At 43.0% G+C, this 24,136-nt stretch overlaps 1 protein-coding gene across 3 annotated transcripts in view; it reads right to left on the reverse strand.

The window, feature by feature from the left end:
• The window catches only part of CYFIP2 (cytoplasmic FMR1 interacting protein 2), a 164,263-nt gene extending 145,700 nt beyond the window's left edge, over window positions 1-18,563 (reverse strand). The window contains exon 1 of one of the 3 annotated variants that reach the window (XM_004371261.2): window positions 18,444-18,563. The gene's annotated coding sequence lies outside the window, so the exon portion shown is untranslated. Of the gene's footprint in view, window positions 1-2,936; window positions 2,995-4,710; window positions 7,210-18,443 lie in introns of those variants that run through there. The other 2 variants (XM_023726555.1, XM_023726554.1) reach the window with 2 other exon arrangements.
• Between the last annotated feature and the right edge of the window lie 5,573 nt (window positions 18,564-24,136).

Consider the following 24,136-nt stretch of genomic DNA (forward strand, 5'->3'; position numbering starts at 1 on the left):
CAATTCACAGGAAACAGAGGACCATAGTGATGCAGTCAGTAAAATAAAATCTATGGGAAACACTACTGGACAAATGACTCAGTGCCTTCAACAGATAAATTGCCAAAAAAAAAAAAAAAAAAAAAGAGAGAGCGAGCGAGAGAGAGAACAAGAGAGATGAAGGGAGAAGCTATAGTTTATAAGAGGCTAAACAGACTATCGTAAGGTGTTCACCTTATTTGGATCCTATTTCAAACAACCAACCATAAAAATAACTCTGGGAGAGCTGAAAAATTTAACGTTGATTGGATATTTGATAATATTAAGAAAATAGCAGTGGCACCACTAGGGTTGGTGTCACCCAGTGTGATACCTCATGGTGTCACTCCACTCCCCATGGAGCTCTTCTCGTACCAGACCATACAGAATCCTTAGTAATGTTTTTTGTACTGATGTTTTTTTATTTTTCTCCTTCTTTTCCTTTAATTACTACTTCACTCTCAAAAAAGTTATTGATATAGGTTCACAAATACTAATTACCACAATATTGTAGCTAAAACACCAGAAAATTTGACAAAATCAGCAACTATAAAAACACCACCAACAGTGAAAACAGCAGCACCTGCTTGTAGCGCATGCAGATGAAACCACCTGACTCAAAGCGTCATTGTAATTGAGTAATAATGACATTTCTGACTGGAGCACATTAGAAGGTTAAAAACTAAATTAGCATAGAGTTTTAGCCTTGTAGGTATATTGATGCGTGTAAGCTGGGCTTATGAAAAATGTTTTTGTTGTTATAACTAACTACAGGGATATTTTTATAAAAAAATTATAAATTTCTGATGAAACAATACACAAAAAGTTTATAATAGTCATTTTGGTGTCACCCCCTCTGACAGCATCACCCAGTGTGGGTCACACCTCCTGTATCACCCTAGTGATGCCACTGGGAAGATAGTGTTACTTTTTAGGTGTGACAATGATATTCAGGTTTTATCTTCTAGAGCGAAACCAAAACCATTTGCCATCGAGCAGAATCAGATTCCTGGTGACCCCACACGTTTCAGAGTAGAACTGTGCTCCATAGGGTTTTCAGTGGCTGTGATCTTCCAGAAGTAGATTACCAGGGCTTTATTTTGAGGCACCTCTGGGTGGATTTGAACTGCCAACCTTTCAGTTAGTAGCCAAGCACTTAACCATTTGCGCCACCCAGGGGCTCATCTTCTAGAGATACCTACTAAAATATGGATAAAATGATACTGAGTTTTGCTTCAAAATAATACTAGAAAGGAGAAGCGTGAGTAGAGATGAAACAAAATGGCCATGATTTGGTTATTGCTGAAACTGTGTAATGCATACATGAAAATTCATTATACTTTTCTATCCAGCTTTATGTATGTTTGATGTTTTCCATAACCACTTCCCCCCAACTCAGCATATATACTCCCCTTTCTTATCTATCTTTCCTTCCTTGATCCTCCTTACCTCCTACTCCCATCTGTCATGATTTTTCCCATCTCCCTTTCCCCATAACTTCTGGGCTCCTCAAACTTCAAAACATTCATTTATCAGAATAACCTCAAGGTTTTCCTCTTTAACATAACAGTGGCCCTGCACTTCTCCTGAAGAGAGTCAGTAAGTGAACAACCTACAACAACAACAAATTAGGAGTCTTAATTGACGCTAATGCAGCTTGTCAATGCGGCTTCTTTCCTGATGTGTGTGTGCGTGTAGATCATTCACTGCTCAAGGGAGAAGGAAATCAGAAATTTCTAGCTCAAGCGCTGGAAGCCACTGCCAACTCCACATCAGTCAGAAAGGAAACACATTCTGGAAGTTTTAACAAACGTATACATGAAAATGAGCATTTGTTTTCAGGCCGAGTATCCAGTCTGTTATGCAATCTTCCAAATGAGAACGACTCTTTACGTTCACTCTACGAACACGTGGTCATTTTGTGATTTTGGAAGAAGAAATTAATAAAATACTTAAAATTAACAGTATTCTGGGAGTGTAATTTACCAAACACAGCTGCACCCTCTCAATGTGGGGCAGATTGGTGGCAGATTTAAATCCAGTGTCTTCATAACAAACTCAAACTCAGTGGCCTGGTATCACCAAGAAAAGTAGTAATATTCAGCTCACAGACAATTTGCTTCTTAGAAAGGCTTATGGGTCCCCAGGCTGAGAAGACTGAAAAACCCTGAGAAAAGAAGTGGCCCCACAAGTACAGGATGGAGTGACTGGTGGCTGCACAGCGAGGGTGCTAGAATCATGCTCGCACCCTACATCCTGCTACGGTAAGAAAAGATTTACATTGTAGCCCACGTGTCCATCAACAGACGAACGGATAAATGAAATACAGTGTATCCACACAATGGAATATTATTAGTCATAAAGAGGAATGAAGTGCTGATACATGTTACTACATGGATGAACCCTTGAAAACACGCTGAGTGAAATAATTCAAACACAGAAGGCCAAAGTTTATATAATCTCACTTACATGAAATATCTAGCATAGACAGATGTATAGTGACAAAAGTTTATTAGTGGTTAACAGGGGCTGGGGGAGGAAGGGATGGAAGTTACTGGTGAAGGGGTACTGAGTTTCTGTTTGAGGTGATGTAACACTTTGTTTCCATGAGTCAGGGCCCAGTCGTGGCAGCTAACAACGACAATAGCAACAAAACCTTTGGGAATGGTTAATTGTGATGGCAGCACAACATGGTGAATATAATCAATGTCACCGAATTGTACACTTAAAAATGGTTAAAATGGAAAACTTTTTGTTATATATGTTGCTGTTAGTTGCTGTCAAGTCCATTCCAACTCATGGTAACCCCATGTGTGCAGAGTGGAACTGCTCTATAGAGTTTCAAGGCTGTGATCTTTCAGAAGCAGATTGCCAGGCCAATCTTCCAAGGTGCCTCTGGGTAGGATCAAACCACCAACCTTTTTGCTAGTAGTCCAGTGCTTAATTGTTTGTGCCACGCGGGGACTCCTTTTGTTATATATATTTCACTACAATTAAAAGAAAAAGATTTGCATTGTAATTTTCTGTTTGACTATCTGGAAAGAAAATGAAAAAGTAAGATATTTTTACTAAAGTGGAATAATTGTTGTTGTTAGGTGCCATCATCAAGTTGATTTTGACTCATAGCGACCCCATGTGACGGAGTATAACTGCCCCATAAGGTTTTTAGGCTGTAATTTTTACAGAAGCAGATCATCAGGTCTTTCTCCCACAGAGCCGCTGGTGGGTTTGAACCACCAACCTTTTGGGTAGCAGTCAAGTACTTAACCATTGCGCCACAAGGGCTCACTAAGTGGAATGCTAGGCTAGTATAAGGGTTCTGGGCTCAAATCTGTAATCTGCCACTTCCTAGGCTACAAAACCATAAGCATGTTACCTAATCTCTCCAAACCTCAGTTTCCTTATCTGTAAAAGGGGGATAATTGATAAGAGTACCCCTGCCCTCAGGATTTATTAAGGCATTTATTAGCATTAAGGCCGGTGAAAGGCTTAGCACAGTAGCTGAAACAGAGTAAGCACTCAGGAAATGTTGGCCACCTGGGCTGCCTGTTTTGATACAGTGTATGGATGAATTAAACATTGCAACAATTCTCCGACAAAAAAGGGGAGGCATCATTATTATTACACTAATATTGCAACTCTATAGAGATCTTTCACACTGATCTCCTCAGTCACAACTACCCTGCAAGTTCAAGAAGGTAGGTGCTATTTCTCTGCCGTTTTTCTGAGGATACATTTCCAAGAAGTGGAAACTTTCAAGCAAGGTCACCCAGCCAGCTGGTGGCAGAACCAGGGTAGAAACAGGATATCTTGGCTCCCAGCTCTATGCCCCTTCTTCTAGACCACACCTGCTCCTGTACCTTTTTGAAAGGTGCCAACCACATTTTTTTCCAGCCTGGTTGCCTTTTCCTTCCTCAAGAAGAACAAGACTCTGACAAGCTAGAAAAAGTAGACAACTGTCACCTTTAGTTTTCATCAAGAGGTTAGGAAATATTTTTCCTGTAAGGCTTCCTAGCTAGACAGAAAAACAAACAAAACAAAACCCACACATATATATGTGTGTATGTATACCAAAAAACAAACAAAAAAACATCGCCATCCAGTTGATTCCAACTCATAGCGACCCTATAGGACAGAGTAGAACTGTCCCATAGTGTTTCCAAGGCAATAATCTTTACAAGAGCAGATCGCCAGGTCTTTCTCCTGTGGAGCTGCTGGTGGCTTCAAATTGTTAACCTTTCGGTAAGCAATCAAGCGCTCAGCCCAACAAGGGCTCTTTATGTTTGCATAGACACACAAATCAAATATTATATAAATATAAAAATAAACAAAAGGGAGGCATAGACTATCCCCATTTTAAAAAATCTTTTTTTTTTTTTTTTGAACAGTATTTGACTGAGCACGGGAAAATGCAAAGAAGAAATTTGGAGTGGAGTCTGCTTCTCCATCACGGACACTGTGTAGGATCCACGTTTGCAGAGACAGTACACAGTGCCACAGGTCACGGTGTTCCCTGTGGAGCTAGACACTTGCACACTTCAGAGCCAGCTTCTTCCCAGTGTGGGAGCCCAGCAGGGACAAAATCATTGTGTGTATCTCACAAGACTTCCACAGAGTGCACCAAAATGGGCCATGCAGCTTATTCTGAGCAGTTTAGGAGTGAAAACTTTATTACAGGAACAATCCACTTACCCAGTGGTCAGACTGTGGGGATCCATACCTCACAGCAGACACCTGAAGTCACCTTTAGGGTACTACCCATACCAATCTGTAAATTAAATCCACAGGTTAGAAGCAGACCAGATACTGACAGCAGCAAGCCTCACAGTGGAAAGTGGAGAGGAGAGATGGAGCTACACAAGATGGAGAGAAAAACCTACAGGCATAGGAATTAGGGCCACTGAGTATGGGAGCAAGTAACTCTACACGGTCCAAGAGCCTGTAAAAGCATCATTCATGTCACGGTAAACATTAGAACCCTTAACAAATACTTCATTCTGTGCCAGAATGATCCTGGAGCTGAAAGGAACCCAAAGAAATGATCACTTCCTTAAGATGCCTTTCTGACACCCCACAGTGCATTTGAAATCACTTTCTTTCTCCTTCGGTCTTCATTGAACCCAATGCACTCTGTCTTTCATGGCACCTATAACATTTATTATACTGTTTACCCATGTTTTCTCTCCTTCACTAAAAAAATAAAAAGTTTGAAAAGCTCCTTGAGGGCAGGAACTGTGCTAATTCATACCCAGCTCCTAGCACAGTGCCTGGCATACACGTGTAATTCAATAAAGATTTGTTCAATAAGTGGATGAATGAATGACTTCATACCAATAACTACAAGAGATCAAGGAAAGTATCACTATGTGTCCAAGTTATTTTATTTTTTAAAATGGAGAAGGGGGAAAAGAAATATAAATAGCAAGAAAGCTATTTATATTTTAGAATGAACACCATCAAAATAGTTCAGATATTTAACATTGGAACACTTAAAGTGATAAGCTTCAATATGTGTAAAGTTGTGTATGAAATAAAATTTCTTTCCTCTAGTACTGCATGTCCTCATTTTACCTGTCCTTCACAATCTCTCCCCTCTATGAAGTAATATGTTCCTTTCTTGAAACTCTGAAGGGCTCATTAGCAGTACCTCTCTTTTGACACTTCCTGCCTCCGAGGGGACCTGAGTAATGCTTCTTTCACCTCCCACGCCAGGGCGAACATTGCTAAGTGATAGTGTTTTTATTATCCACTGAGTCCACAGGCTGCCTCAGAATCCTTCTCAATTCAGAGCTTCAGGTAGCCACCGGCAATCAATCTGAGTTTGCTCATGAAATAAAGCACTAACTATATTAGAACAATGCATGCACGTCTAAGCTCCTTGAGGTCAGGAACAATTTCTTACCCATCACCTAAAGCCTCAGAGACGTTAGCAGAGTGCCATGGACAGACTAGGCACTCAGCAAATATCTAACGAATGAATGCTTGAACACGCCTTCATCTCTAATAGTATAGGAGAAATGAGATGACCTCAAGTTGGCCATGTCTTCATGTCTAGCTTTCCCATTCCTTCTCCTTCACTATTAATAATGAAGATAATTAGACCAAAATGGAATATGTAGTCATATCCATAAACTGCCTGTATAGTCACTTACTAAATATTTTTCTCTAAGCAAACACTCTCTTTTTTTAACATAATAAATATACTTAAAAGGAAGCTTTATAGAACAATCAAAAATAGAAAAGCAGTATCGCTTGTCATAAACAAAAGGGAACCATAAAAAATGAAAGCAATGAAAACAAACACAGACTTGGTACCATCTGAAAATCATCTCACATCCACTACTGATACACACTTGACAGGTGGTTTAGCATGTTGGTGAACCAGAAGGCTTCAGTTAGAATCCTGACTCTGCCACTACCTGGCTATGTGACACTGGGCAGGTAACATAAACTTTCTGAGCCTTAGTTTCCTCATCTTTGATACAGGGAATAATAATAGTTCCTACCTCACAGGCTTGGAAATTTAAATGAACTAATCCATGTACACTGCCTGGCAGGTAGTGAGTGCTCAATAAATGTTAGTTCCTCAATGAAACCAAATCCAGAAATATACAAAAAAGATCAGATACTAGAACCAAGTGAGATTTATCCCAGGAATACAAGGTTGGCTTAACATCTGAAAATCAATTTACATAATAAGCTGAATGAACAGAATAAAAGCAGCAAAATGTGCAGAAAAAGCATTTGACAAAATCCAACACAACTTCATGATAAAAACACTCAATAAAATAAGAATAGAACGGAACTTCCCTAACCTGAGAAAAGTCATATACAGAAAACCCAAGCTAACATCATACTTAATGGTGAAAGACTGAATGCACCTTCCTAAGGTTAGGAATAAGGCAAAAATATTTTCTATTGCCATTTTTATTCAACACTATACTGGAGGTTCTAGCCAGAGCAATTAGGCAAGGAAATGAAATAAAAGGCAGCCAAATTGAAAAGGAATCAATAAAACTATCTCTATTTGCAGATAATGTGTCTTGTATGTAGCAAATGTTAAAGAATCTATTAAAAAACTATTAAAATGAATTAAAAGTTCAGAAAGGTTGCAGGATACAAGATCAATATACAAAATTCAATTGTATTTCTATACAATTGCAATGCACAATCCAAAAATGAAATGAAGATATCAATTCCATTTACAATAGTATCAAAAAGAATAAAAAACCTAAATGCTCATCAAGAGATGAATGGATAAATAAAATGTGGTACATACATACATGAAATACTACTCAGCCAGTAAAGAGAAATGAAGTCTTGATACATGCTACAATATGGATGAAGCTTGAAGACATTACGCTGAGGGAAATAAGTCAATCACAAAAGGACAGATATTCTATGACCTCCTTATATAAAGACAAGAAAAGGCAAATGTATAGAGAACAAAGTTTATTAGTGGTTACCAGGGGAGAAAGGGAGGGGGGAAGGGGAGGCTAACGGTGATGGAAAAATCACATTGACTAAGGGTAGGATTGCACAGCAGATTATTGTAATTGCTGTCAATAAGTTGTAAACCTGTTATCTTAGTTATTCAGTGCTGTAGTAATAGAAATACCACAAGTGGATGGCTTTAACAAACAGATATTTATTTTCTCACAGTTTAGGAGGCTAGAAGTCTGAATTCAGAGCACCGGCTGGAGGGAAAGACTTTTTCTCTCTGTCGGCTCTGGAAAAGGTCTATGTCTCTTCAGCTTCTGCTTCCTGGTTCCTTGGAGATCTCCATGTGTCTTGGCATCTATCTTACCCCATCCCTGCTAGCTCATTCCTAGTTCGTTGCACAGTGCCTGGGGTCTTAAAAGCTTGCAAACGGCCATTCAAGCACATAATTGGTCTCTATTTGCCTAGAGCAACAGAGGAAGAAGGAGAGTCAGGAATAGGAGGAAGATATGGAATGTGTGGCTAATTGCCTCCATGAACAACTGCCTCCTTTGCCATAAGGCCAGAAGAACTAGACGGTGCCTGGTTACCATTACTGAACATTTTGATCAAGGATTTTGTAGAGGAATCCTGATCAAAAGGGGGAAACGCAGAATAGAATTTCAAATTCTCATGGACTCCAGGCTTCCTGAAGCCATGGAGGCTGGATTACCCGTTGAAACTACTGCCCTGAGATAATCTTTAAACCTTAAACCAAAAATATTCCCTGAAGTCTTCTTAAAACCAAACAACAGTTTAGCTTAAATAGTAAAAAAATGTCTACCTTGAGCATTATGTTCTTTTAAGAACCATCTATATGGAATCAAATTGACAACAGCAACTCTAAAGATTAGAAAGGAACCTTAGGGAGCAGTGAGTTTATGTTAACAAGGGAGGAACAACTCAGAGAAGCGGGTGGAAATGCTTGCACAACTCAAAGAATGTAATCAATGTCATGGAATTGTACATGTAGAAACTGTTGAACTGGTGTATGTTTTGCTGTGCATATTCTCAACAACAACAATAAAATAAAAAAAAGAAGAAAACACCTAGGAAAAATTTAACAAAAGCAGTGCAAAAATTTTATTCTGAAAACTAGAAAAAATTGTTGAAAGAAATTAAAGAACTAAACAAATGAAAAGATATCCCATGTTCATGGATTGGAAGACTTAATATTGTTAAGATGGCAATGCTCCACAAACTGATCTACAGATTCAGCAAATCCCTATCAAAATCCCAGCTAGCTTCTTTGCAGAAATTGACAAGCTTATCCTAAAATTCATAGGGAAATTTGAGGGACCCAGAAAAGCAAAAACAATCTGGAGAAAGAAGAACAAAGTTGGAAAACTTTTGATTTAAAAAAATTTACTACAAAGCTAAAGTCATCAAGACAGTGTGGTACTGGCATAAGGATAGACATAGATCAATGGAACAGAATTGAGAGTTCAAAAATAAACCTTCACAGTTATGATCAATTGATGTTTGACAAGGGTACCAAGACAATTCAATGGAGAAAGAGTACTCTTCCATCAAATGTTCCTGGGACAGCTGGATATCCATTTGCAAAAGATATCCTCATACAATATGCAAACATTAACTAAAAATGGATCAATGTCCTAAATGAAAGACGTAAAACTATAAAACTCTTAGAAGAAAACACAGAAGTAAATCTTTGTGAACTTGGATTAGACAATGGATTCTTAGATAGGACACCAAAAGCACAAGCAACAAAAGAAAAAAGAGATAAATTGGACATTATCAAAATTAAAAACTTTTGGCTTCAAAAGACACCATGACGAAACTGAAAAGACAATGCACAGAATGGGAGAAAATATTTGCAATACATATCTGATAAGATACTTGTATCTAAATATATAAAGGATTCTTAAAACTTAATAATAAGAAGACAAATAACCCAATTAAAAAAATGGGCAAAGATAAAAATGTGAACAAATATTTCTCCAAAGAAGTTATACAAATGGTCAACAAGCACATGAAAAGATACTTAACATCAACAGTCACTACAGAAATACAAAAAACCACAATGAAATACCACTTCACATCCACTAGGAAGGCTATAATCAAAAATACTGATAATAAAGAGTAATCGAGAAGATGCGGAAAAATCGCAAACTTCATCCACTGCTTATGAGATTGTAAAATGGCACAGCCACTTTCGAAAACATTTTTGCGGTTCCTCAAGTTTTTAAACAGAGTTATCACAAGACCCAGCAATTCCACTTCTAGGTATATTCCCAAAAGAAATGAAAATGTGTCTACACAAAACCTTGTATGCAAATATTCATAGCATTATTCATATAATAGCCAAAAGGTGGAAACAACTCCAATGTGCATCAACTGATGAATAAATAAAATGTGGTATATCCATATAATGGAATATTATTCAGCCATAAAAAGTAACAAAGTACTGATTCGAGCTACAAATAAACCTTGAAAATATTATGCTAAGTGAAATAAGCCAGTCAAAAAGATCACATATCTTACACTCCATTAATAAGAGATGTCTGAAATAGGTAAATCTATAGACACAAAAATATAGATTAGTGGTTGCCTAGGGCTTGAGGGAACCTGTTGCTGTTGAGTTGATTCCAACTCATATTATTCCTAAAGATTAGGAAGTTTCTTTTTGCAGTGATGAAATGTTCTAAAATTAATTGTGGTGATGGTTGAAATGTATTAAAAACCACTGAAATGTACTATTTATTTTTATTTTATTGTACTTTAAGTGAAAGTTTACAATTCAAGTTAGTCTCTCATACAAAAACTTGTACATACGTTGTTATGTGACCCTAATTGCTCTCCCTATACTGTGACAGCACACTCCTTTCCACCCGATTTCCCAGGTCCACTGAATTGTACACTTTAAATAGATGAATTATATGGTATGTGTATTACATCTCAACAAAGCTGCTACGAAAAAATGTTAGTATTTTTATGACTACTTTTGGCAAACTATAGGTATAAGCTGAAACGGGTACTCAAGGAGCTAGGGAAGCACAGGCTGTGGTGAGTGTAAATCAACAGGACTGTGGGAAGAGAAAAAGGGACGCCAGACGCTCCCATACTATGCATGGAACAGCCTCCTGTCCTACAGGGATGAACTGGCACCATGAGGCAGGACGCAAACTAGCACCTTGCATCCTGCCTGTTATTGTTGCATTGCCTCAGGGCAGGCCTAGGGCTGCCCCATCCTGGAGGAAATGTTCCTCAGAAGATAAAACCCTCTGAGCTGGGTGATGGGCTTTAGACAGAGAACAGGATGGGCCTCTAGCTCCCCTCCTCCTACATGAGCTCTCTTTCACTGCCAAGGAAACTGAAGCCCGGACAGAAGGGACTTGTACAAGGTCATGGGCCAGTAGGGGCAGAGCCCAGGCTAACACTGCAACTTCCTGGGAGTACAAGGGGACTCGATACAGTAACTAATATGACAGAGTTTTTATAACTAAGAGAGAAAAATATTGAAAAGAAAATTCTAATTCTGGGATAAAACAAAAACCTCTATAGGAAAAGAGATGTAATCAAAGGACATAGCTTTCTCATCAACACCATTTACACATCTTAATAGTGCAGATACTTTAAACATGATTTAGGTTAAGATAGAGCTCATACTATATTGGGAGATGGTGGTAGTGGAGGGAAGGAGAATGATATAAGAAAGCTAAATTTTCATCCATCATGGCAGGAAGTAAATAGTCAACGTGTAAAGTAGATAAATCAAGAAATAGCAGTGTCAGTATATCATTTAGATCTGGAGGCAATTACCGGAAGAAACAGCAAACTAAAAGGGGCAGCCTCGGGGCAGGTGGGCACTGGATGGTTGCTTTTCATTAGAAGCCTTTCAATACTATTTGATTTTTTTTTTAAGCATGTGCATGCATTGCTTTGATCAAAATTAGAAATGTACTTTAAAAGGCAACAACCCCAGGCCTCCTTGCCAGCAGTACAAGCAAGGCTGCTGCAGAGTTTGCTCAGTCAGTCCCTCACTGCTGTCCTTCCCTGCAGCCTTTCTACACATGGGCCTGAGGGCAGAGTCATCCAAGTCAGCCTGCTCCTGGGCCTCTGGAGAAGCTCCATCCTCTCCTCGATGTCTACAGCAGAGAAGACATTTTGGTAGGGCTAAAGGGCCTGCCACTTCGTTTGCTGTTTTACTCAGCTGCTTCCTGTGTTGTCAGGGTTGCGAGGGATGGGGCCTTTCCGCTGATAACTAAGCCAGGCAGATACCAGCAGCTCTGCAGCACGGCCCTCATCTCTCAGGAGGGGAGATCATGCCACCAAGGGCAGCTTGCCAATTCCCTCCCACTGGGGATGAACCACCCCATGAGGGACACCAACGTTACTTGTGTCGGGGGAGAGCAGCTGCCTCTCAGGGGCACCTGTTACAACTCAGGGAGGGAAGTCACTGCATCTGCTGTGGAAACAAAGAGCAAGACTTCAGGTGTGGCCACTGAATCAGGGCACATGGACCTCAGCTTCCTCACTGTGAAACCGTAACTCAACTCAAACATGGCTCAGTCTGAACACGGGTTTCAGTCCTGAAATGGGGTTTTCACTAACTCTCACGGGACAATTTCTCTGTGTGTACACTGTGGAGGCTGGCCTAGTAGTGGTTCTCACTATGATGCCCAAACCTCCCTTGCGAAGTTGGCTGTAGGTGACTTTTACCAATAACGGTTTACACACTGAGGTTTACAAAGTAGATACTTTATACTATAAGTGAGAGGGGGTTCAAAGTCCCCCTATAATATCACTGCTTTACTGTTCATCTCCTTTTCTGGTGGGAGAAAATGAGGTAGAGTTGGAGGGGGGTGCATTGTGCATAACCAGGATTGGTTGCTGGGTATGATGTGTTAAGCATGTCAATATTGTCCGTCAGGTGTACTTAAAAAAACAAAAAGAAAGAGAAGCAAAAACAATCAGTTAAGAATCAGCGGACTTGAGCTTCTCTCAGGGCCCTTCCAACTCTAAAGCAAATGACTACTGGGACATTAGTCTATTAGACTGTTGTTGTTAGGTGCCGTCAAGTCAATTCCGACTAACAGTGACCCCATGTGACAGAGAAGAGCTGCCCCATAGGGTTTTCTAGGCTGTGATCTTTATGGGAGCAGATCGCCAGGTCCTTCTCCTGCAGAGCCGCTGAGTGGGTTTGAATCATCAACCTTTTGGTTAGCAGTCAAGCTAACCATTGCACCACCAGGGCCCCTTAGTCTATAAGACTATTGGGAATAAAAGGACATTCCTTCCAAAGAGCTTCCTTAAGACCATACTCCCTAACATGGACCATCCACCATGGCCAGGGTGTACAGGGAGGCCCAAACCTGCCCGTGGACATTCTTGCTTTATGCCTTTATTCAAATTGTTATCTCCACTCCCTTGTGGACTGTCCTCTTCCCTCCTCAAATCCTACCCATCTGCCAATGCCCAGTTCAAGATACGCCTCCTTCATGAAGGTCTGACAAGCTGAACCCCACATCAACCTTCATTCCTCTATATTACTATAGCATTCACAGACTATATTTCATGATTTCCTCCTGCATTACAAACTGCTTTCCATTTCATTAATTCTTTGGATCACTAAGAATGAGAGAGAGAGCCGTTTTTCTTTGGCATGGCCCACTGTAACTCTCACAGAGCCGGTCACACACTAGGCATTACTTGTTTAATTAACACTTCCAAAGTTCAGGTCTTCTGGTTAAAAACAATAATAACAGTAACTTTAAAACATCATGGTCCTCTAGGGCACCGTACCTATTGCTGTAAAAGTCTGAGAAGACTTCTTTAGAAAATGCTTATGGCATACAGTTCCCACCTCAAACCATTACAAGCGGACCTTCATTTATATGTGAAGGTTGATGGTGGAGCCCCAGTTTTGAATTCTTGTCTCTTCATTCGTTCCTTGCCAAAATCAGTCTTAAGGCAACACATTTTAAAAGCACATTTGAAAATAGCTCTCAGGTATCCCTTCACTTAACACTGAGTTACTGAGTGTCTTCTAAAAGGGTCTGCCCTGCAGATTCTCTTTGATCCCAGCTGGGCCCTCCACGACGTCAGAGAATCTTCTCATTCATTCCCAATTGATTTCTTATTCTGTCCTCAGAGGCAGCTGGTCCAAACCTCTGGGAATCTCCTGAAGTTTCCTAACCAGTCCACCACCTTTACTTTCTGCAGAGGACCTCACTTACTTCCTCACTAAGAAGAAAGAGACCATATAACATGCACATACTAAACATCCCTCCTTTCCCCACATGGAGACTGAAGTCTGAGACCCCCTGCTCCAAGACGACCTAACGATGATGCAAACCCAAAATCAAAAGGCCAGTGGATAAAACCACCAGTTGGGTCCTTCTTGGGTGTCTCTCCAGAAGGTTGTGTTAACTTTCCTCTCTCCTTGTACTCTGAGTTGCTGTAAGCCTTTCAAAATGCTATTCAACCAGAATGATTCCTGGGGAAAAAAAATTATTCCTGAACCCCAGCTCTGATGTCTCAAAACAATTTGCACCCAATGCATTTTCTCCTCTGACCCAAGAAGTATAGCTTGAATGGTCCTGCTTTGAGGCACATCATATACAGCCCTTGGACTAACGGCAATGACTAGAAAGCTGAGATCCAAACTCTCCATCTTGGGAGGTGTCCCATACCCACTGGCTGAATTCTGAAGTGTCTTTGTACACACAAGGCCATCCAGCGGCCTTGACAGAACCTGAAATCACAAAGTGCCTTTCAGTTTCCCACTGGCTTGACAGTACAGACAGGCCACAGATTTGTCTTCTTAAACTGACACACGATATATAATTAATAAATTGTTCCTTTAGGAATGGAGGGCACCATCCAAAAGGGCCACACATTCAGGAACATCCTTCTCATCTGTATTTCAATGGCCTTTTCTTCTCAGACTGGGGGGTACAGACATTATCTTATTCACAGCCTCCCGTGGCGACAGGCAGTTAACGAAAGTAGGAAGCCTACTTTCGATTGCTCAATTTGTAAAGTATGAGAGGTAGTGGCTGGCTTAAAGCCACCCAGCAAGTCAGGGATAACTCCTGTGTCCTAAGTCCAGTGCCCTGTTCTGTGAGTCCACGAACTGAAGCATGCCCCCGACATTTCTAGTTGGTTGCAAAATGCCGAGTACACACAGAATAAGAGGTCCTTCCTGGCCTCTGTTTAAGTGTTGAAATGTGAGAACTACCTCTGGGCTTCTGCTCAGCTTATTCCCCCCCACCCCCCAACTTTCTCAAGTTATACTCAGCTGTAATGTGCTACTCAAGAGCCCTTCCTGCCTGAAGGCCTTACTGACCACCGTGTCTTACACTTTCCTTTGGCTACCTTTTGCAGATAAACCTGGGGCTGAGTTTCCTGGTCACAGAGATCAGCTCTCCCCAGAAAACAAAACCAAGGAATGCCCTGATGGTAGAGGGGTTGGTAAGAGCTGTGGGTTGACTACAAACATGGAACCAAATTCTCAATGATTATGTAATTAATATATTACAGCAATAACAGTACTTACGGTGGTGCAAACAGTTAATGTGCTCAACTGCTAATTGAAAGGTTGGAGGTTCGAGTTCACCCAGAGGTGCCTTGGAAGAAAGGCCTGGCAGTCTACTTCTGAAAAATCCGCCAGTGAAAACCCTATAGAGTACAGTTCTACTCTGATATCCATGGGGTCGCCAAGAGTTGGAGTCAACTCAGTAGCAACTGGTTTTTTCTGCTTAGCACTTTCATGCATCCCTCAATTAATAAGAGCATCCAATGAAGTACCACCTCTGTCCCCACACAGCTGACCTCCATGTTACTGGCCAGAGCCAGGAGCAGGCTACACCCCCTCCCTCTACCTCCTCTGGGAGGGTCCATCATCTGGACCCTAGACAGGGCTTTGCTCCTCGGAATGAAAAGACCAAGTCCTTCCACAAAGACTTCAAGGAGGTGACTAATGTCTGGTTTCATCAACAGAAATGAATAATTAATACTTGCCAAAAAAAGAAACAGACTCATTGTTATGGTAGCCACATGGAGGCTACAAAAAGCCATTTTGTGAAGCTCGTGGTGGAACCCTGGGGCCAACAGTGGCCAAAAGATGCCTCTTTCAGCATGTATGCCGATACTCACATGTGGAGGCTGGATCCTTGCACTGTTTTGCAGGAGCGCTGTTCCCAGTGTTAATAAGCTTGCTGCCTATTCATCACCTAATTCTGCTTGCTGGCCAATGACAGCCTGGAGACCCAGTGAATCCCCAAGGGGCACAATTTATCAGAGGGGTCAGGTAGTGGTCTCCTGGGGCTCTTTCCCAGTTTAAAAACTCATGTTTACTTCCTTCTCTGAGCCAGTCTCTGATGTGATCTGAGTAAAACTCTCCAACCCTACTGGATTTTATACCACACTCTGTGAAGTCAGTCATCTTGGCCTCATGCCTAAAGCAAGGTTTTCCTTTTCCATTTTCCAGCAGGGACGGAACAAGGGAGGCTAGGGTGCCTACAGAACCGGTCAGAACTGGCCAGGAAATAAAGAAGCTTAGTGAGCAGACAGCTAAAGCCCCCAGTCAAAGGCTCAGTGTGGAGAGCTGACCAGAGGCACTGGCTTTGTAAGCAACAACACACGCTTCTTGTGGCCTCATATCTGCCCTGGCACAATGTGTAACTCTCTATAGCAAAGTTTCCCCTCCCACAAATGGACACTGGGTGCTCAAAAATGCCTTGTGGAGACAGTGACCAGTTACATTCACACATACCCCTACAGCATTCCTTCCCTCAGGGCCAAGATGCCCTGCAAGCCCACAGAACAGACAGCTGCTAAATGTTGTCATTTCAGGGGGCTGTTCTCCAAAAGAGCTACCTAACCCCCGCCCCCACTTCCAGCCTGCTGCCTGAAATCCCACCATTGAACACATCAATATTTTCACTGAAAGCTTTGTTTCCGTTAAAATGCCTCCCAGCCTCTGGTTCTTTTCCAGCCAAATATCTTCTAAAACACCTGCTCTGAATCGAATGGGAAATTCTTTTGTATTAGCTCTTCAGGATGAACACATTCACTGGCTCCTTTCTTGAAAACATTCTTTGGCACAGGAGAATGAGGGAAGCACAGGGCACCGTGTGGAAGTCAGGTGGGAGGCCCAGGGAGGGCCACAGAGAAAGGAGCTAATGGTGGAGTAAACAGAGCTCCAAACTGGTTAGAACCCCTGCTGAGAATCTGCGTTTCTAACAAGTCCCCAGGTGATGCTAATGCTGCTGGTTAGGAACCAATTCTGAGAACCACTAGTACAGCAGTGGTTTTTCAAATTTATCATATGTAAGAACCACCTGGGGATCTTGTCAAATTGTAGATTCTGATTCAGTATATCTGGGGTGGAAATGCAAATGCTCAGCAGGGGTTCAAACCACAACGAACCGGTTTGAAGCCCTGGGAGAAAATAACCTTCAAAGCCTTCACAGTCCTGTCCTAGATTTTTGTCCTCCAAAATCTAAGGGCCCCGGGCTGCTGGCACATCTTCCAATGAGGCCTATGCACAAGAGTAAGCTGAGATCCACTGCCCTAAAGAGGTCACTGGCGGGAAATGGAACAGGGAGTGCGGGAGCCTGCCTCAGGCCAGCAGGACTGCCCAGTCTCCCTGCCCAGGCAGTGAGGGCACAGGTACCCAGGAGCCGGCAGGAAAAGATCCTTGCGCCACCTTGGCCACGCCGGAAGGGGAGCTGATGACCCATCAGCCCTTGGCGAATGTTTCCACTGTGCTGGGGAACCAGGCAGGGGAGGTCAAAGTCAGATTCCCTGGGCTGGGGAGGCACCAGCCAGCCCCAGTGTCCTTCCCAGTGAGGCTCTCCTTATAGCTATTCTTCAGGCCCTGTGGAACTGTGCTACTTGCCCCCACCCTCAAACCCAAACACCCCCTTCTCTTCCTTTACAAATAGCTGGGCTCTAACCACTGAGAAGGAGTCCCCAGGTGGCACAAATGATTAAGTGCCTGACTACTAACCAAAAGGCTGGGGGTTTAAACTCACCCAGAGGTACGTCGAAAGAAAGGCCTGGCAATCTGCTTCCAAAAGGTCACGGTTTTGAAAACCCTATGGAGCTCAGTTCTATTCTGACACACATGGGGTCACCATGAATGGGAATCGACTAGAAGGCAACTGGCTTGGTTTGTTTTTTATAACTACCGAGGAGGAGATCTGTCCTGAATAGGAGAAGGCACAACTGACAGGCCGGCACCTTCCTGGTTCTTCAGAGCTCAAGAAAATCCAACCTTTTCCCCCAGGAGTCAGCCCACTCATCCCCCGCCCCCCACTCCTTCCCCCGACCCCAGCCTGCAGGGAGAAAGATGCCGGTGCAGGCCAGAGGCTTCAAAGCGGGTCCGACAGGCCTCCTCTCTCATCAAAGCCCTGCACCCCCAACATCACCGCGTCGCCCCTTGCCCCACCCATCTCACGTTCACCGCAGGGCGCTGTGTGCCCAAGGAAGCTGCCAAGAGGGCCCAGGCGGGTCTCGCTGGTCCCGGGGTCGGGGGGAGACGATGGTGGCTGCGTCGGCAACAGCCGCTAGGGCTCTGCAGTACCTGGATGCCGGGATGCCGTCGCCGCGGCCGCTGCAGGTGCCTCCGGTCCTCGGGATTAGCGCCGCCTCCGCTCAGGCCGGCGACTCCAACCCAGGCCGCGCACCTGCTGCTGCTGCCGGCGGCCGCGCCCAAGCTCAGCGGTGTGCCCACGTCTCCCGCAGAGGGTCGGCACCGCCGCGGGACCCAATGCGAGCCACAGGGGGAGGGGGCCGCGCAGGGCTAGGGCCTGGCCTCCGAGGGCTTCCGGGGCCCCCAGGCCGCGCTAGCCCGGGCTCGGCGCCGAGCGCCCCCCGCGAGCCGGGAAAAGAGGCGCCGGCTCCTCGCGCATTCTCACGGCTGCATCCCCATCCCCATCTGCATCCCGGTCCGAAGGTCGGCAAGTGCCGCTTACCTGGTCTGCGGCAGGTCCAGGGGAGGGGCCCGCAGCTACCGCAGGGCCCCGCGCCGGGGCGCAGGATGCTCTGGCCGGCCGCACCGCCGGCGGCCACCGCTCGGCCCCGCCCAGGGCCCGCCCCGCCGCCCGCCGCGGCTCCACCTCCTCCCCGGTTGCCCGCCCTTCGCCGCCTGACTGTCACACAAAGAGCAGGAAATGGCTGCGGCGAGTGGCTCCCCGAGCGCCCCCAGGCGGCCAGCACACCCCTGGCTGCACCTCGGGCTCGAAGGACCGCTCGAGACCCGGGCCTCCCGTCCGAAGACAGCTAGCGGCCCCAGCTCTGGGAGTGGAGAAGGGAGGGAGGACCTGTGCCCACGTCCCCCATCTCCATCTGCAGCAGTGGGCGGATGGAAGGCCATTGGGGTCGCATCAATCTCACATGATTTTCAAATGCTCATTTATTTACCTAATCTTTACTGAGCACCTATTTTGTTCCAAACACCGTGCCGGGAGCTGTGTATGTACTACTGTACAGACAGGATCCCTGCCCTCTTAGAGCCTATTGTCTACCTGGAGAGATGGACATAAATTACCCAGAAAATGTCCTGTTAAAACTGGGGAGTCTATGAAGGAAAGGAACAGGTTGAAGTGATAGAAAATAGATCTAGGGGCTTGGGGTACAGCATTTCCATTAGTCGATGCTGGTCCCCAGTACTGCTCCTCTGCTCAAAAATAACTTCCCCTACCCCCTTCCCCCTTCCAGTTCCTTTCCAACAGAATCTCTGAAACTGGCCTCTCTTAAGCAGAGCCCTGCCCCAGCTTCATCCAAGAGGAACTGGCCACTGGACAAAAGGAAAATGTATGGTGACAGAAAAGCAGGCCCAGGGCCCAGAAGGAACTGAGAGAACCGGCATCCCTCTCTTGTCAAGGTTTATTTCTGTTTAGGGTTCTTGGTGGAAACGATTATCATTAAGATGCAGCCTGGCGGACCTTAAGACCAGGCTGCAGTCAGGCTTCGCCAAATCCTGTCCTCGAGACTCTTGTCACTTCACTGCTCTGGGCCTGAGATCCCACCTCATCTATAACATGGGAATAATAGTTGCGTTTCCTACCACACACAGCCTTGATGGTGCAGTGGTTAAGAGTTCTGCTACTAACCAAAAGGTGGACAGTTTGAATCCACCAGCTGCTCCTTGGAAACCCTGTGGAGCAGTTCTATTCTGTCCTGTAAGGTCGCTATGAGTTAGAATTGACTCCACAGCAAGTTTTTCCTACCACAGAGGGTCAATAATTTGAAAGTATTTGAGACATTTTAAAGTATATGTAGATATAATGCATGAAGTCTTGTTACAAAGGATTGCTTAGGGCCCTCAAAATTATGCTTAATCACTCAGCTGTTTCTATTAAGGTATATTTATAGAAGAGCCACATTATTCAAGTCTCAGCAAAGGACTGGTAGAAGTCTTTGTCCTCATTGATCTCACATCATTTCCAAGTGCTCAGAATGCATGATCCTTTGTGGTTTGATGTTTTGTCATTCATTCCAATTTAAATTGCTATTTTAGAAAGCATGACTTTATACACACACACACACACACATGCATATTTCTGTCCCTGATGCCACGTGAGAAAGCTGTGGGGATGTTTATGGAAGACGACTTCAAAAACAGAACTGATACTTCTTTTTGTTTTTTCATTTTCAATCATTATCCTTGGGATTTTGAGTATCACTGATTACAAATATTTAACAATGAGAGTCCCAATTAGTTGGATTTTCACTCTAAAGGGTGTTATTTTGGATGTTTTGGTTTTCTGGAAGATATATTTCACCGTGTTGCTCCTTCCCTTCTTTTCACCTATCAGAACTAAGGTGCTTAAAAAAAAAAAAAAAAAAGACTTGCATACATATTTGGTTAAATCTTATTTACTTATAAAACAAAACCAAACCCATTGCTGTCAAGTCAATTGCAACTCATAGCGACCCTATAGGACAGAGTAGAACTGCCCCATAGAGTTTCCAAGGAATGACTAGTGGATTCCAACTATCAACGTTTTGGTTAGCAGCTGAGCTCTTAACCACTGGGCCACCAGGGGTCCATTCACTTACAAAGGAGAAGCAATATGGTGCTGTTGAAACCACTGTGTTGGAAATCTAGAGACTTGCCTTTTGGTTCTAGTTTTGCAACTAAGAGAAGAGTGACCTTAGTTGCTTCAGCTCTGTTTCCCCATCTATAAAATGAAGTGGGTTAGATCTGCTCCGAAGTACCTATGGTTGTGGAAAACTGCACTATTTAAAACAAAGGACATGTCCCTGTCTTGATTAAAGCACTTGAATAGCTCCCCACTGTTCTCAGGATAAAGCCCAAACTCCTTACCTTGGCCTGCAACTGGTCTTTGTGATCTGTCCCCTACCTCTCTCTAGTCCCTTCTGCTGTGAACAAGCTTTGGCTAAAAGGAACCTCTTTTAGTTCTCCAAACTTGTGTTGTCTCTTACCTTTGACCTTTGCATAAACTCAGCATTTTGCTTGGAACATTGTTCTCCTTTCCCTCTCCCTTCCAGTGGTGTCACTAGGGGGGAGAGGGGGTGCAGACTGCACCAGGGTACACTGTCAGAGGGGGTGGCACCAAACTGACTGTCTATAAAATTTTTGTGCAGTGTTTCAGCAGAAATTTATTATTTTTTATAAAAATATTCCTGTAGTTATAACAACAAAAACATTTTTTGTAAGCCCAGCTTATATGTATCAATGTACTTACCAGGCTAAAACTGTATGCTAATTTACTTTTTGAACCTTCTGATGCACTCCCATCAGAGCTGTCATTATTACCCAATTATAATGACGTTTCAAATCACGTGGTTTTGTCTGCATGTGCTACAGGTACGCGCTGTTGTCTTCATTGCTGCTGCAAGGATTCTATATGGTCTGGTACATGAGGAGGTCCATGGGAGTGGGGGTGACACCATGAGTTACTGCACTGAGTAACACTAGCCCCAGTGACACCTCTGCCCCCTTCCACAGCTTTCCCCAGTTTGCCTGCCTAAACTTCTATTCATTCTTCAGACACCCATTTAGATGTTACCTTCTCCAAGAGTCACTCATGATCCCTCCTTGCCTGGGTTAGATGTCCCTCATTATACATCCACGGCTCCCTGGGCTTCCTTTATCATGCTACTTATGATGCTGTGTTGTAATTGTTGATTTACTTGCCTGCATCCCACATTAGACCATAAAATCTAAAACAGCAGGACTGTCTGTCTTGCTCCCCATCACATCCTCAGAGCCTAACACAGAGCCTGGTACATGATAGGATGCAAATAAAAATGGTTGAATGAATAATGGAAGGTGAAATCTTAGTTTACACTTTCCCAATGAAATTTGCAGCTGTCTGTCTACTGCCTTTGGATTTTCTTTGTGTTCAACCCCAGGCTGCACCATCAGCAATGAGAGGATCAAAGCTACCAAGTGAGAATTGCTTTCCGCTTGCAAAGCTGTGGCCCATGCATTGTGGTTCCATGTGTGGCAACATGCCTTGTTTTTAGAAAAGCCTCAAATCAGCTAGAACATTCAGGTCTCTGTTAAAAAACCATCAGCAGACCCTTCTTCATAGAAACTGGTAGTAAAACCCAGAGCTTGGGAAGTGGCTTGAGAATTGGTTCTGGAGAAAGAAAACATAGATAATAATGATAGCTATCATTTACCAAGTACATTGTCTCATTTAATTTTCACCATTATCCTATGAGGAAAATATAATCATTAGTCCCATTTTAGAGTTGAAGAAACTAAGGCAGTTAAATAACTTGCCCAGGTACTGAAACCAAAACCCGTGCTTTTAACCACATGCAGCCTCATCTTCCCTCTACCAAACTGAATCCATGTATTTATTAATATGCCACCTCATTCCAAAAATGTATTTAGTGCAAGTTACAGGGGTACATTACATTAAAAAAATAAAAATAAGAAATTTTTTAAAAAGAGAGATGGAAAAGGGTACAAATATGAGATGGAGACAAAAAAATGTGATTAATAAACAACTGTGTGGTATGGGCTTGCTACGATAGACTCATACATTTGGTTCCAAGCATTCTTGTGGTTAGCAAAAAAGGAAAAAACGGATGGTGAGTTACACAGATAAAACCTGTCCATCAGATAAAACCTGACCACTTGCTCAAAATGGCCTCATTTTACAGACAAAAGAACTGAGGAGCAGGAAGGGAAGAGTTATCCATGGCAGGCTGGACGCAGACCCCAGGTCTTTTATAGGAAACTGGATTGCCTATCTCTTTGAATCTGAAATAATTTGTTAAAGCATATATGTAATAATTACTGGATGCTTATTTGAGGCCAGCCTCTGTGCTAAGTCCTCTTTATAGATGGATTCATTTCATCTTCACACAATCCTGAGAAGTATTTTATAAATGAAAAATTGAGGATGGTTTTGTGGTTGAAACATTGCAGCTCCACTCTGGGCCATTTGGAAATGTGTGTCTTCCCTTTTCTGCTGTCCTTCCCTCGCTCTGCTCATTTCCCATAACTTTTGGACAACTGTCCTCACTTGAAGGTCAGGTCATTTAGTACATAACTTGATAGCAAAGAACATTTCATTTTTATTTACACACATGCTATTCAAAATAATTTTGATAAGGACTGATAAGTAGGGTCTGAGCATATTCTAAACAGCACTTGGAATTCAACAGTGTAGCTGAGGCACAATGGGATTGGTGCTGCTGTATTCTTTGTAGGCTACTCAATCCCACAAAATGACTGAGGGCATGTCCTTTGGGGACAGACAGGTCTGGATTCAACCTCCCACTCTGGCACTTACTAATTGTGGGGCCTTCAGTGATTCTGCTCAGTAATTCACTGAGCCCACATTCATTGTCTATAAAATTGAGATAACAATACCTATCCTTTGAAGTCTTGTGAAAATTAAACGAAATAATAAGTGTGACACACTAAGCCCAGAGTCTTGTACATAATAGATGCTCAAAATGGGAGCTATTATTATTATTACTATTATTAACATGGTTTGAATTTTGGTGAGATCCAGTAGGAAGCATACAGACCTTGAAGTAAGATCTGAGTTTGAATCCCACTTGTGTTGTTAAATAGCTCTACAGCCTCAGGTGTGTCTGTCAATCAGTGAACATACATGAACAACTATCTGGTAGTAGGAACAAGGCAAAAGTTATCCCCTAGCTTTGCATTTCTCAAATCTACTCAACATACTGCTGCCAGAGTATCACTCTAAATGCAAATTTGACCTTCTCTCCTTACTCAGTGATACTGTTCTTCCCTACCTACAGAGTAAAGTGCCAACTTCTTTTCTTTTTAAAATATAGTCCTTGTCTAGATTTATAACCTGTTTCATCCTGCACATCTCTTCTACCGTTCCTGTCCTTGCTGAGACCACATGCACACGCACGCTTGCACACGTGACCTCTCTCATGCTCCAGCATTGCTGCGCCGCTAATAGCTTCCTAATACATCACGCTGTTCTCTCTGCCTAGAAAGCATTTCTTATATTTCTGCCCACTTGTTTACCTAAAAAAACGTAATTTATCTTTAAAACTGAGTCAGATTTTATATTCTCTAGGACAGTGCTTCTCAAACTTTAATGCTCATATGATCACCTGTGGATCTTGTCAAAACAGATTCTCCTTTAGTAGATATGGGGAGAAGCCTAACAATTTGCAGTTTTGACAAGCTGGT

The sequence above is a fragment of the Trichechus manatus genome, unplaced genomic scaffold (genome assembly GCF_000243295.1).
Source record: "Trichechus manatus latirostris isolate Lorelei unplaced genomic scaffold, TriManLat1.0 scaffold00011, whole genome shotgun sequence".
NCBI lineage: Eukaryota > Metazoa > Chordata > Mammalia > Sirenia > Trichechidae > Trichechus > Trichechus manatus.